This window comes from Ammospiza nelsoni, chromosome 15 (assembly GCF_027579445.1).
Source record: "Ammospiza nelsoni isolate bAmmNel1 chromosome 15, bAmmNel1.pri, whole genome shotgun sequence".
Lineage (NCBI taxonomy): Eukaryota > Metazoa > Chordata > Aves > Passeriformes > Passerellidae > Ammospiza > Ammospiza nelsoni.
In genome coordinates, this window is record NC_080647.1 from 11,473,381 (window position 1) to 11,488,058 (window position 14,678).

The window sequence follows — 14,678 nt, forward strand, 5'->3', positions numbered from 1 at the left end:
TGGGATCCGCGTTGGCCAGTGACATAATTCTAGGGTTTAAGTCAAAATACGAAGAGCGAAGAGCAAAATCATTCTGTTTCACGTTAATGGGCATTTCTGTGACGTAAAAATCTCCTCTGCCTTTAGATTAACTGCATTGATAAAATACAGCACTGGATGTTATTACATGTACGGCTGCCCCACCATTTCAGAGGCAATGTTGGAGGGCGGGGAGCCACTTCCAGTCCTCTCCCCACTTCCCCAACACTTTTTTCCTCTGGTAATTGACTCCTCCTTTTGCCCGCTCACCGATGTCCTGACATAGGACACTGCCCAGGTAGTGGGCAGAGCACACGGCGGTGACAGCCCTGAACCCGAGCCATGTTCCTGTGCCGTGGTGCGGGGTGCGTAAACTGCAGGGCAGGGCAGGGTGTTGGCCACGGATGCTGTTCCTGGTGCCTTCTCACTCCTAATAAAAGCGTCCCTGCCAAAGGTACGTTTTATTTGAGTTAGGAGACTGGTATTTGTGTACCAGTCATGTCAAGTGTAAAAATAATCCTTTTCCTGTAATACAACAGCAAAGATAATTTCCCTAGCCAGTAATTTTGACCACGTCTCTTTACTTTCTGTCTTGATCTGCTTTCAAGGTCATTCTTGGACTCCCTCCCCCATGATTCATTATGAGATGACAACTCTCAACAATTCCTGACACCAGCTTCCATCACCCACTTGTTTTGTTTTGGGATAAATAGCTCTATGTTTTCTTTCATTCTCCCTTTCAGGTGGGGAAAAGATATTTTTTGAAGTCCAGTAACTCAATTTGAAAGCTGACATGCCAAGCCTTGTACTTGCTATATTGATTGTTCATGTCTCTTTTTCTTTTCATAATTCTCTATTCACTGCCTGCTCACAGTGTTGAAGCTGCACTCTTTTGGTTTATGTTTTTACATCATCTAACATAGCATATTCCTGTACATGATTAGTGGTCCTAAGTGTAATGGCAGTACAGTAAATAGGTTGTAACTACAGAAATTTATTTATTCCCAAAACGAGAATTATTAACACTAGAAAACTGAGATTAAATATAGTTTTTAAAGCAATTCAGACATGTTGGCACAAAAATACACAACTAAACTCCCCATTAGTTAATGGTGTCATGAATTAACTATACAATTATATTGCATTATATATACAATAGCCCTTGGTAGAACTAAACTGGTTTCTGAAGATGAATTCCTTTTATTTTTCATTCTTTTCTACCCGGTCCATCAGTTGGGTGAGGCTGAGATTTCCATAATTGTTTGGGTTTCATTCTGTACTTTTGCATGAAAATTTAAAGTGGTTTTAAATGTATACAGCAAGGTGAACTTTCTTCATTGCATGCTTAATTGGGCTGGTTGCTGAAGGATATACATGGGAAGGAGAAAGGAAAACTATTGAAAGAAAGGGCTTGGGTTCTTTTTTTTGTTTATTTTTTTTTCTTTTAGTCATCAACCTCTGGGCTTGCTTGACAGTAACTATGAATAATCTGTCCCTGTAAGAAGAAACATATCACTGTTTGTGGTCTCTTTTAAAGTCCTTTGCTCGTACATTGCACTTCAGTGCTTCTGCTATGGAGTTGAGAAAGCCACCTGTGCATAATTAAGTCATGCAGAATTTTGGGGTGGTGGACACATGTGATCAGACCCGCAGGGACCTGCAGACACAGAATTATTAGAAATGGATTTTTCCACCAGGTTCTCTCTGGCTTAAAAGGAGTGCTTAGCATTCCTGAAAACTTAATTTGTTTGTGTTTTCCTATGTGACTACTAAAAAGTACTCGCCGAAAGTACAAGCTAATCTATAATTTGCATACTCCTTCTCAACTTTCATTAGTAGAAAGAACAACTATTTGTTTTCTCTCTCTTTGAATATATATTGTTTAGAGTCTGTTGTGCAGTTGTGGAATCAAAATTACTGGTTTCCTGTAGTAATGTTTTTTTATTTTTATAGCTTATATAAAACATTTAAGTGTACCTGTTAGTGTATTGTACCCTTCCATTACTGATATAATTGTCTGGCTATGGGATTGGATATAATTTTACTATCTTTTTTGTCACAAATGATTATAACTTTCACAAACTTCTGTAGGTTTCTTTCTTACCATTTCTCTGGCTACTTGTCTGGCACATAGCCACAGTTCACTTCACAAAGTCAGTGCCCCACTTTTTATATAGAATCAGCTTTATATTCTTCACTTTTGCTTACAGAAACCAACAGCCTGTGTATGAAATATTTCCTTACCTGTGGGTGCATTGTCTTTCAGAAACTAAAGATAAATCAAGATCTCCTCCACGCATCTCTTGATCTTCACCAGACTTGAAGAACCTGTAGCTCTTGGAGCTGGAGGTATGTTTGCTTTGTGTTTCATGTATTTGCTCTTTCTACCCTACCAACTGTCTGCATGAAGCAGGCACTGTCAAAGGCCAAAAATTTGAAACCATTTCTTTCACTACAGTTTCCACAAGTGGCTATAATGTGTGCAATATAAAGCAATTAAGCTATTGGCAGTCATATTTTTTGGAGGGCCAAATATGTCATCTGTGGCTGAAGTACTGAGGAACAAGGACTGGGTTCCTGCAGGGATCTCTGAAATTCCACAAGGAGTGATATTATTAATTTAGTTAAGATATAAGAAGTAAATGGTTTTGGATGTGATATTGCATGATTTATTGCTCATTTATTCTAGTTACAACAGCCTGTCTTATGCCCATCCTCAGTTACATCTACAGGAGTAATTACCCAATAAAAAACAGAAAGGAAATCAGTTTTGTTAAGTAGTAAAACACAATCCTGGCTCAGTCCTGCTTGTGACATGTTCATAAAAGAAAAGGAACTGGAGAAATTACCTCTGTAGAAATTTAGAATAAAAATATCCCAGAAGTATTTAGCAACAAAAGGATGTTAAGTGCAAGGTAAGATTCACAGTTTTCAATTGTATGTGTTACATTTTCACTAATCACATGTTTCTATACATTTGTGCAAAAGAAATTAAACTAATTGTTCACAATATGTATTTATGGCCCAAATTCTTCCCTCATTTTACCTTTCCATCTCCAGAGTAGCCTGCTCTCATTAACTTCTTAGCAGTTCTGCTCTCACAGCAGGGCATATGGTGATTTTTACAAGAGGCAAAGTTAGCTCACAAAATCAAAGAGAACAGTTTTAAATTACCAGTTAGCATGGGTCATTCTGCAGATGGGGAAGTGTCCCTGTCCACTGTATGTCAGTGGAATAAGAAAATGAAACAATTGTGCCATTTCTTAACCAAGATCCAGAGGAGAGTAACACCCAGGTTTAAGGTACAGATAGGGAGTTCTAATTTGTCACTTCAGTTTGCAGCAGGCTTGCCCTACTTCCATGAGCAAATCTCTCCTTCTACCTTGTTTCAATCCCTTGGTTATTTAATGGAAATAAGAATTCCTTCCTTTCTCAAAAGAGTGGTTTTAAAGATAAAATCTGTTCATGACAAAGAACCTCACACATTTTGGTATCAAGAATTATATAAAATTGTAAAGCCAACCTGAGGGCTTCCCTCATCCTTACGTTTGTGTAGAGTCCACTGTGCTCTGAGAGTCCTCTACACATGCATTGCCCAGCATGAGCTACATGTGGTCTTATTTCCCTCATCCAGGCCTTCCTTGCTGGACTGAAATAAGATTCTGGAACCTTCACAGCAATTGTGATGATGCTTACTTATGAAAATGTACAGATTTGAATTTAAGATTCTCGGGCACAAAGATTAAAGGCAGACATATTAAAGAGTTCCCAGTTTAAGTTAGAGGGAGCTGTGGGTGCTCAGCACCTCTCTGATAATGAGGATTTGGTTGTTTATTTGTTCCATTGTACTCCTTTCACCATCTATCTAATCCTATCACATCATTGTCTACAGAAGTACTCAGACCCTTGGTTTCTTTACTGTTTTGTATAATTGGGGATGGTGTCACCATGCAGTGAAAAGAGCCACAGAATGCTGTTTTTCAAAGGCACACACTCACATTTGCACAACGTTTTCTCACTGGGTCATGAATGAATAGTAAGATTATTCTGCTTGTTTGTTTTCCTGTTGATGGATAGTTGCTGTTTGGGATATACAGATTTAGGATTATGTGTGATATTATGCAACTCTGCTAGTGAAAGAAATATAAATGTACCTTTTGCTATACACAGTTTGGCCATATGTCCTGGTCACTAAGACAGGGAAACTACTAAAGCAACCAGACTCTTATCACTAATTTCCCAGACTGTCTTTGAACAATAGCAGAGTGGAACAGAAACTAAAAATACCCATTTATATATGGAAATTAAAATGGTATCATTAATATCAGTTTTCAACTATTCATGATATTCTGTTTTTGTAAATCAAAAGCATTTTTTTTCCCAGACTGAGTGCAAATGAACCTTTCCTATTGCCTTCTTTGCAGTCAAAAGGTGTTTTATATCAATTAACCAGTATGCCTTTCATTCTTTGATTTTGAAAAATTATTAGCAGAAGTAAATACCCTCTAGATAGTTTATAAATGAGAACTTTCAGCTTTTTGCACAAGTTGGATGAATCCTGGAATCCATCCTCATTGCTTGAGTAAGAAAATTCTGGGACTGTTTGGAGAAAGACTGACATGGCTTGGAGAAGTGAGTCTGCTGCTGGGTGCTGATTGCCCACTGTTTGCTGGTGGTTGGTGATGGAGTCAGAATTCCAGGCAATGCCTCTGCAGGTGCCACAGGCAGTGAGATCACTGCTGTGACTGAACTGAGCCAGTTCTGGAGATGTGACTGCCAGGGAGGGCACTGTGCTGGTCACTGCCACTAAAGACTGGCCTCATAGACTGTGTCACCAGGGTTTATAGTTCTAGTAGCAATCTGTAGCAACAGCAGGATTAATTTCATCTTCCCCTACCAAAAAAAAAAAAAAGGTCTTTTTGGTGCCCAAACAGGGATGCTAGAAAGGGAAAAGCAGAATGATTGAGGAACATTTTGGTAGTTGCAATTGTGGTGAAGGAATGAGGGAAGTACTGTCCGTAACTTTTGTTGGTGTTGATGTTATTTTGATTTTGTTGCAGAGAATTCTTTTGGTTAATGTAAGTTAAGTTTGTGATGAATTTGTATTTTAATGATGATTCTTAAACATATGGTACCCAGGGGTGAGGGGTGGAATGTGTTTGGTTTCTGGCAGAGGCAGTGTGGTGTTGGTGACATGCAGTGGGTTGTTTATTTTGGTAGGGTTGGGTAGCTGGGCCTAGGGGCTACAGGGGTGGCTCCTGTGAGCAGCTGCCCCCATGTTTACCCTTCTGGGGAGTGCCGAGGACGTGGCTGTGTACCCGGGCGGCGGCCGGGAGCGCCTCTGGACCCGCAGGGGGACGGACGGACAGACGGACGGACAGACGGACGGTCAGCGCGCCCCTCCTGGCGCTCCCGGAGCGAGCTTCAGGGAGTGCCCCTGGCAGTGGCGATGCCGTGAGCTCCACAGAACCCATAATTTCCTCTTCCCAAAGATGCGGTGAAAATACCTTCATCTTCTGTAAGGAATTATTTTACATGGTAGAGTGACACCACAGACATCTCGGACAACACATACCTAATGCGCTGCTTTACTGTTTGACGTCATTAGCACAGAGTGGTTGCCTTTTCGTTAGTATCTATGAGTCTGGTTTAATTATTGCAAAGGGAATTAGTGCTCAATGCTTTGGTGCCCCTCACAAAGTCAGTGCTTGCCTGACACACTTAGGAACACAGGGTGAGGCGGATCTGTTCCAGGATGGGACAAAACGTGGCCATGCCCGTTCGGAGCAGCTCAGTGAGAAGTTGTGACTCAGAGGCATCCTCTGAATCATATTTCCCCTGAGCTGTAGCATTGCACAAGTGGGGAGTGTGCCATCAGACCCTGCCAGATGGAGCACGTTCCTTCCTTCATGTCCAGCAGTTCCCTGTGCTGACACAGAAGAGAACAGAATGACGATTGTGTTTGCTTCTGACCCAAATTCCCCCCACTTCTCTAATTGCTCATGGAAGGAAATAATTTCTCTTCAAGGTTGGCTCATTAATTTAGTGCTCTTAGCACAGCTTTGAGGAAGGGTGGCACAGAATGCAGGAATGCCTTTCTACTTCTGTGCAGAACTCTGTGACCATCAGATGCCCAGAGTACATTTTATCTGCTCATGCATAGGTAGGTGAGATATTTTGCTCACTTGTCAGCTCTGAAACTAGTGCCTGTTCCTTGGGCACTCACTTTTCATCCTGTAGGGAGCAAATCTGTCACAGTGAGAGGAGATATCAGCAATGCATACATGACTTGCAAAGGACCATTCACGTTTGACTCCCAGCAGACTTGGCAATAATCACCAATGTGATTAGACAAATCTGAGTTCTTATGCATTTTTTTTTAAGCAAACAAGTTGCACTCACATGGAAACCAACAAAAATACACTTTTTGTCAGTTAAATTTAAGAATTAAGGTTAGCATAATCAAATAATCGGCCAATCAGCTAATTAAGCTCTGCAATGACTTCTAACAGATTCAGGCAGCAGATTTAGCAGATGAGAAGTGATTTATCTGTAAATAAAATTGAGATTAAAGTGCTCATTTGTTAATATTAGATCAGCAAGCAATGCAAAGGTCTGTTGTTCTTGATAGCTAAAGAGGTTAATGATTCTTGTAGCCAACTGGGAATCAAACACTGAGAATTCCTACTTTGGGAACAACAGTAAATCTTTGTGAAGCCTGGAATAAATTACAACAGTAATTCTTTCTGAAGCCTATGCAATAAATAGCATTTTTTTTATTTCTTGGTCTATGAAGAAGGAGAATCTATAATAAATAAGATAGTATGTATTGAAATAGGTTATTTCAGTGTTAAAAATCTATACTTTTCTAGTTAAATTTTCCGAGGACTTTACCTGAACCATTTACTTAAGGGACAAATCATGCCTTTGTCAATGCATAAGGAAATACCAATTGCTCAGTTTAGCTTGTTTTTACATTCTTCTCTTTGGACCCATGTGAAAGCATTAATAGAGGTGAGTAGTTCAGAGAAATGTCACAGTTTCTTCTGTGCTGTCTCTTGTGGGTTTTTTCCCCAAAAAGCATTAGGATGGTATTGCTGCCTAGGGAGACAGTTTGGGTTAGTGTATTTATTAAGTTTAAAGTTTACATTTATAGATTAAGACAAAAAACAAAGTAAACCTTTTGATGTCTAGATTTTTTATCTGACATAATGAATTAAGAGCACGGCTCGACTGATTGTTCAGTATACTCAGAGCTTAATAAACTCAGCCTGCTAACCCTGAAATTTCTCCTTGTAATGAAAAAATGTAAATCAATGTTCACACAGTTCTAATTCCTTTCATTGTCAAACCCAGTCATATACTGGAGAAGGGTGACCTAGTCAATCATTTGCTCAGATACAGACTGTTTTGCTTTCAGGAATTTGCACTGAAGTTACCTGCACCATTTGAAGCTGTACCCAGGTACTCGATGTGCAACAATTTACAGCTGACTCATAGCAGCTCAGTGCAAAAAAACAAAGTGACTAATCTCTTTGTAGAACTGAGGCTTTGCAACGTTGCTCTGAGTCATCATGACAGCTCAAAGTGCCTTGACTTAGTTCAGAAATAAATAGATTTAAACAGAGCACTCAATTTCAAAAGAAACATTACTTCTGGTCCTGTCAAAGTGACCTTGTTAACCCCATTTTACAGGAAAGGGTCACTGATACACAGGGTAATTCCAAATCCCCAGAAGAATATCAAAGTGGAGCCCAGGAAGTTAAGGGAAAATATGGATGAAAGAAGGAAGGCAAAAATATTTTCTTACCAATTAAGAGCGCCACACAAAGAGAGTGGGAGCAGTCATTTGCCTAATAGAAAGAATGGAACTGAAAGAATAACATGGGAATTGGTGGCATTGGAGTATGTAGGAAGAGGTAAGGGAGATATTAAAAAGTTTGCCTGTTCCAAACATATTTTAGCTGCTCTTAATTATTCCTTCACATTCTAAGATCAAATAAATAAATAACTAAACTAAACAGCAACATTAATCCTATGTTATTTGGCAATTCTCTTTGTGTTACAAATTAATGGCCCTCTTATCTTTAGGCTGCTATCTTAAGGGTAAATATTAGTACAAGTGGAGCCGGAATCTCTTCTGAAGTGGATAAGTGGTTTGTGACTTTGTTTTCCTGAGCTGTTTGGTCTCAGTATAAGAGGAGTTCAGGTTTGCCAGTGGGTCTGTGTAGTAATGTCCAATATCCATGCACAAGGCACTGCCACTGGGGAGCAAGTATTTCAGAACAGAAAACAGCATTCATATACAACTTATAAATTATAGATATCTAAATTAATAATCATTAGATAATCAGTGGTAGCACTGAGTATATTATATAGGGCTTGAGGTAATAATTTGGTTTCTTACACATATACTACTACATCTCTGTAATTAATTTATAGATAAGTATTGAAAAAGATTTTTATGGTAATAGTCTCCTTTAGTATCCCATTTCATACAGGCTACAATTGTTGCAATAGTGGGAAAGGTACATAAATCTAACAAAACTTCAGATATGAGCAATATCTTGTTCTTTGAGTCACAAAATTAGCAAGAGGTAACATGTTCATTAATGTTAAGAAAGGATGTTTGTTCAAATGCTTTTTTGCTTGAGGAAGGATCATGTATTATCTCAGAAATGAAGCAGATTTGGGCCCAGTCTGTACTTGAATGGAAGATGTGTAATAAAAATTCATCATATTACGAGAAAGGATGTCCGTGCTTGGGGTTGGTGGTTATTGCTGAGTCAGTCCCTGCTCTGGTGGGAAGGAAACATTTCTGAGCTGGAATTGCATCCCAGAGTCATTCGGTGGTTAGGTTAAATTAGGATCCACACTGGGTGGCATTACATTTAGGAAAGATTTTTTCTTGAATTTTCAGCTGTATTTTCATAACAATAGGAAATGTGCAAAGTTTGACAGTATTAAAATAATGTAATACAGTATAAAATAATAAAAAATAAAATAAAATAAAATAAAATAAAATAAAATAAAATAAAATAAAATAAAATAAAATAAAATAAAATAAAGAGATACCGTATTAAAATAATGTAAATATACACAAAGTGTTATTAATTATTGATATCTTCCATTTTGTCTTCAGCATAGGTCAGTAGCACAACATGGTCCTCATTACAGTTTCTCTGTCTACTGATCTCTTTGTTGTTGACAGACTTTTTACTTGTAAAAAAAAGTAGAGGAAAATTGATTAAAATTTTAAAAAATAAGTAAATGTTCATTGTATCACATCTACAATACAAATATAAACCTCATAAAGGGCACTTCAAATGAGCTGAAAATAAGGAATTGTAGAAAACTGAGATGAGAAGATAAAGATAAAAGGACAGTAACAGCAGCACTGACAAAAATCTGCTGGCATTTGTACAGAATAAATCAAAAATTATTTAAAGCCTGTTAGTCCATAAGATCATAAAATACAAGAAATACAGGCCTTTGCAAGGAGAGTGTAATCATTGCACTTTTGAAATTGCATTCTTCTGAATCAAAATTTCCTCCAAATCTGACAATTAGGGTGTGATGTAAAATTTACCTTTGTGGATACACACTTTTGGAAACAAATTGTGGTCCCAAAATTATAATTGTTTTTATGAGATTGAATTTTAGTTTTTTCTTGTTTTTCCAAAGCTTCTCTTGAATCCATAAGATTTAATTTCTGTTGATGGTTCACTCTGTCATTGATGTAACTATCACCATTTCACACACAAAAATAGAGAGATTAATTTAACATTGACATTGCTGAAGATAAAAGGGAAAGTTAATTTTTGAAACTTGGGAAAATAAAATCTACATGGAAATTCTCACTATAAAATCCTTTCCTCCACTCCTGTTTATTTTGCTGCTATCAATTAATTCAAAACCCTTTTATCTTTGTCCAGAAATCTTGTGTTTCTACTCAGCTGAGAAACACATCCTCTGCTGTTTCGTTACAGTTTCTGTCTTGAAATCACCTTTTCAGTCCTTGTCAGAGTGAATTCCCTGTTGTTGGCTCCATGAGCACCTGGCCCTGCTGGGGGTCTGGGGCTGGGCAGGAATTTGGCTTTTAGTTACACGAGACTGAACTGTGGGATCCAGAAAGCTGCTGGCCCTGGAAATTACCCCATTTAGGAACCTGTGTTGCACTTTAGATTAGAAGCCAAAAATACTACAATGGCTACAAGGTCTGCAAAGTAGTTTGCCTGCTTTGGGAATAAGATTTAAATGTCATTAATGAAGTTATTGTTATTATCTATCATGAATCTGAAGAATGAAAAAACAGAACAGTGTTTCATAATATCTTTGGGGAATAGTCTGACAAACAGATCTGCAATTAGGGATCATTTCCTGACGGCTTTGGTGTTTTCTGGAAAGATTGTGTAATGTTGATAATGAGTTGTTGGATTATAGTCACACTTAAATCACTTAAACTATCTTTGCCTCTTGTGTGGAGAAAGAAACGAGGTATTTTTAGAGGGGTTTTGATATGTTTCCAAATTTTGGGGGTGAAGGAACTTGCTATAGAGGAAAAGAAATGTTACTTTGGGTGGGATTTTTCATAGAAAGTCTTACTCTGTTTAATGGAAGAGCTGACAGAGATTAGTTTTCAAATGAATATCAGATAATATTCTGCAACAACATCATGTTGTTATATTTTAAAAGTAATTGCTGGCTGGAGTAATGAGTAAGTACAGAAAACAAAGACAACTGCATAAGGCTGCTCGTATTTGCATGGGCAAGCTAAAATATGTGTTTAATTGCAATAATTCTCAAAGTTCTTGTAAACAACTATTACATTTCTTAGGTAAACATGCTTGATATTTTTAATCTAATTATAAATATAAATATTTTTGCTACTCACAGAGTTATTTAAGTTCTCTGCTTGTGTCTACAGTCTACTAGAGCTGCTGGGAGTGGGTGCAGCCTGAACTGGGGAGCCAGGGTGGAGTCCTGTGCTTCTGTATGCTTGTTTTCTATCTGCAAGCATTGCAAACAGAATTCTGTCTTAGACTTTTAGAGCAAAAAGGGAGGGAAAGGTGTGCTTTCATTGCAAAGAAGGTACTTACAGGATGACTAACTTCCTTGTGAGACTCAGCCTTAGCTGCACAGTAAATCTAGAGCAGCTTTGTGGAAAGTCAGATCACTTGACAGAGACAGGAATTACTTTGAAATTTATATTTGTGTTGCATTAGAAGTTTTCTATCTTGAAACTGGATGTTTCTGTCAGTTTATCACCTGCCTTATCTCTGAGCTTTGGTGCCTTCACACAAGTATGATAGTGTGTGCTTTTTGTAGGATTATATTTGTGAAATTATTTCTTGATTGATGTTACAGGAAATATTTCTAAAAGTTTGACAAGCTCCAACTGGTTATGATCTCAAAGCACTGAAAGCTGGTGATGTCTAAACCGGCTTTGCTGAAAGTCAGATATGAATTTATTCAAAACTGAAGAATAGGTGACAAAGATTAACTTTTTGATTCCAATACAGTAGGAAAACCTTCCCTGTAAAATCTCAGATAAGAACTGCATTTTTCACAAGTATCTTCTGAAGCTTTTAACACCTATGGATGCTTATATGAAGTCATGCAAAAATTGGTGCACTCAGTATTTCCTTAGCTCTAAGTATGTTTTTGGGCTTGATGTTGAATCTACAGAATGCTAAAATAATTGGTTATGGTGTGTCTGTACAAATTGAAATGTTTGTGCGTATGTAATAATTGATGCATGACAATACCAAGATGAAATTGCCTTTAGATGTTAGACTTAGATATTTAGAATTGTAAAAAGAAAAGATAGAGGTTTTGGTAAGTGGCTTTATTTTGTCTGTGATCCCATGCATTTAGGGTTTAATTTGAAGGAGATAAAGGGTGTTAAAACCTTCCTGCAAGCAGAAGCAAGTAACAGTGCCAAGGATTTATAAATTTCTCTAAATTCTAAAGCATCTAACAGAGCTATTCTTCTGTTTTGCCAGAAAAGGCAAGATTTTGACCCTTTGGCAGGATCTTAAATGAGAGAGACTCTCCTTCTGAGCATTACCTGACCAAGAGGTGCTGACACTGTTGAGTCAACACAACTGTCCTGGCTTGTTTTTTAAATATTTGTAGGGAGTTCACAGGTGATAAGCTGACAAGCAAGACAGAGGCTGTAGAAATGTATTGTTTGTGAACTTGTGTGTCACATGCAAGAACAAGGCTTTGTAGCAATAACAGTGGGCAGAGTTCATGAGTCAATAATGTGGGCAGGAGTGCAGCCTGCTGCAGGCACGGGACAGCAGCAACGCTCCAACCTGCTTGCTGTTTTGTTAAATAGTGCAGAATTTGCAAGAGTAACTGAATTCAGAAGCAAAATTTCTTTATAACTACAAAATAAAAAAATCTCTTTTTTATTAACTAAAACTGGACGTTTACACCAAGGCAACAATATTTGTATCTATCATGGCCTGTTTCCACTGGCTCTGTAACAACAATGAAGTGAGGAGAAACATGATAGTTAAAGGTACACAGAACCCAGGCTGGTGTTAGTGATGCAAATACTCCCAAACATAAATAATTATATAAAATTTTGGAAAAAGTCTTAATTATGAAAATATGTTAGCAATAAGTAAGAATGTTGTAAACTTTCTGGACAGTTTTTATCCAGACAAAACTGCAGCTGAATGGTTTTCTAATCTTCTATAGATAATAAATATCAATTGCTAATAGATCTACTAAAATTAATATAAACTAAGCTGTAAACTGTAAACTAAAATAATGTCAATATAAAAAATTAAATCAACAGAGATCCTTGATTTTTAATTTCCTTTTATGTTCCATGTAAAGATGGACAAATCTAATTTTGAGAGGGTCCTATTTTGGAAATCCTATCTCATATTCTGTGGATGTCTAGAGAACTCAGCATTTACACCTTATAAAGTGAATTTAACTCACAAAGCTGCTGTGCTCGGCTCAGACATGCTGGTAGAATCAGTCCCTTCAAAATATTTTAGTGTATTTTATTACTAATTACTTTTCCAATAGGTCAGCTGTACCAAACACTATTTGCAAATGATGAACTGAATAAGTAATTTATTGTCAGTTGATAGAAAGGAGTGACATTTCAAATGCTGCATTTACCTTGCATTCAATCACTGGAATAAAAAATGTTATATTAATATATATAAAATATATTTAATGTTATATTAGTATGTTTATAATTGATAAAGTAGAAAATATTTCTGTCTCATCTTGAGGAAAACGGAACTTTTTTTTTGCAGAAAGAGGATACAGGTCAGAGGATACAGGTCCCTAATTGTAATAACATATTTCCTCTTTCTTCCATCCTATTGGCAAGTAATGATCATTTCTGTTTTCATACAATTTACTAACTTTTAGATTATAATTTATCTGATTACAGAGCAAACTGTTTACAGTTAAAACATTTAGGCTAAAATCAGTGCAGGTAATTTGAGTTGTATTTCAATAGACTATTTTTTGTGGTTAACTGTAAATAGTGGCTTACTGTTAAAAGTGGTACATGTTTCTTGAAATACTTTTTCCTTTTTTCTTTGGTTGAAACTAAACTGTTAACACTGTATATTTTCAGTTTTGAAAATTAAAACAGTTTATACATTTATTCACTGTGAATTGATATAGGAAGGAAGAAAGAAGTTATTGTGGTATTTTCTTGCCTGTCTTTTCTAGAAAGGAAAAAAATCTGTGAAATTATTACATTTCTAGATAGAAATTCATCATTCTTGATTTCTTTTTTACTTCTGTAGCGATTTAGCAGGAACAGTAGGAGTAAATAAAGTCAATCTTTTGATATATGAGACATAACATTTTTTGACTAATTAGTCACAAGTATTTGTTCTTCATCAGCCATGATTCTTTACTTTATGATCTCCCATTTTAATTGGAATCCCACAATAGGCAAAGTTTTTACTAACTAAATTACTAAATTTACTGCAAGGATTCAAAAAGAGACTCTAGATTGATTTTAATATTCAGTTGCCCTAGAGCTTCAGAAAATATATTAAAATAGAAGAGCAAATCCATGGAGCTATGGAGATTGGTAAGCAGCCAGCTCCAGCACTAACACAAATGGGTAGAAATAAAGCCAGACAAGCAGGAGAGGTGAGCCAGGTATGCTGTGCCATGCAGCTGGATGAGAGAAACATGACACAAATGAAATTTTAAAATATCTAAAAACCTGGCTGTTGAATAGATCCATGTGTTGTGTACGTCTCCTGTGTTTTCTAATGTCTTTTCACAGTTCATTTACTCATTAATGTAAAAGTCATGGGATATAGAGGATGGCTCATGATTGAAATATTAGCATTCATATAGTGGTAGGTTTTACAGAATAGTCTACCAAGACTGTTGCTGTTTCCAAAGTCTTTTTAGGAAACAAAACCATCCTGATTTAAATTGTTATTCTTTCCTGAATACTGTGGGGTTTACCTGCCATTGTGTGAATTGATCTAGTTCTCATGATTTCTTTAAAGAATTGACTCTCCTTGGGATGAATGCAGCACAGCTTTGGGAAATTATTCCAGACAGCTGTAAGGCAGCTAGAGCTGAATCAATAGTCCCCCGTGTATTTTGATATTTCCTCTTCTGAAGTGTGATATGAGTTGTAAAAAGTAACG

At 37.0% G+C, this 14,678-nt stretch overlaps 1 protein-coding gene across 1 annotated transcript in view; it reads left to right on the forward strand.

The window, feature by feature from the left end:
- The first annotated feature begins 149 nt into the window (after positions 1–149).
- NXT2 (nuclear transport factor 2 like export factor 2) overlaps positions 150–14,678 on the forward strand; it is a 52,412-nt gene continuing 37,883 nt past the window's right edge. The window contains exons 1-2 of the mRNA XM_059482826.1: positions 150–472; positions 2,285–2,367. The gene's annotated coding sequence lies outside the window, so the exon portion shown is untranslated. The remainder of the gene's footprint in view (positions 473–2,284; positions 2,368–14,678) is intronic.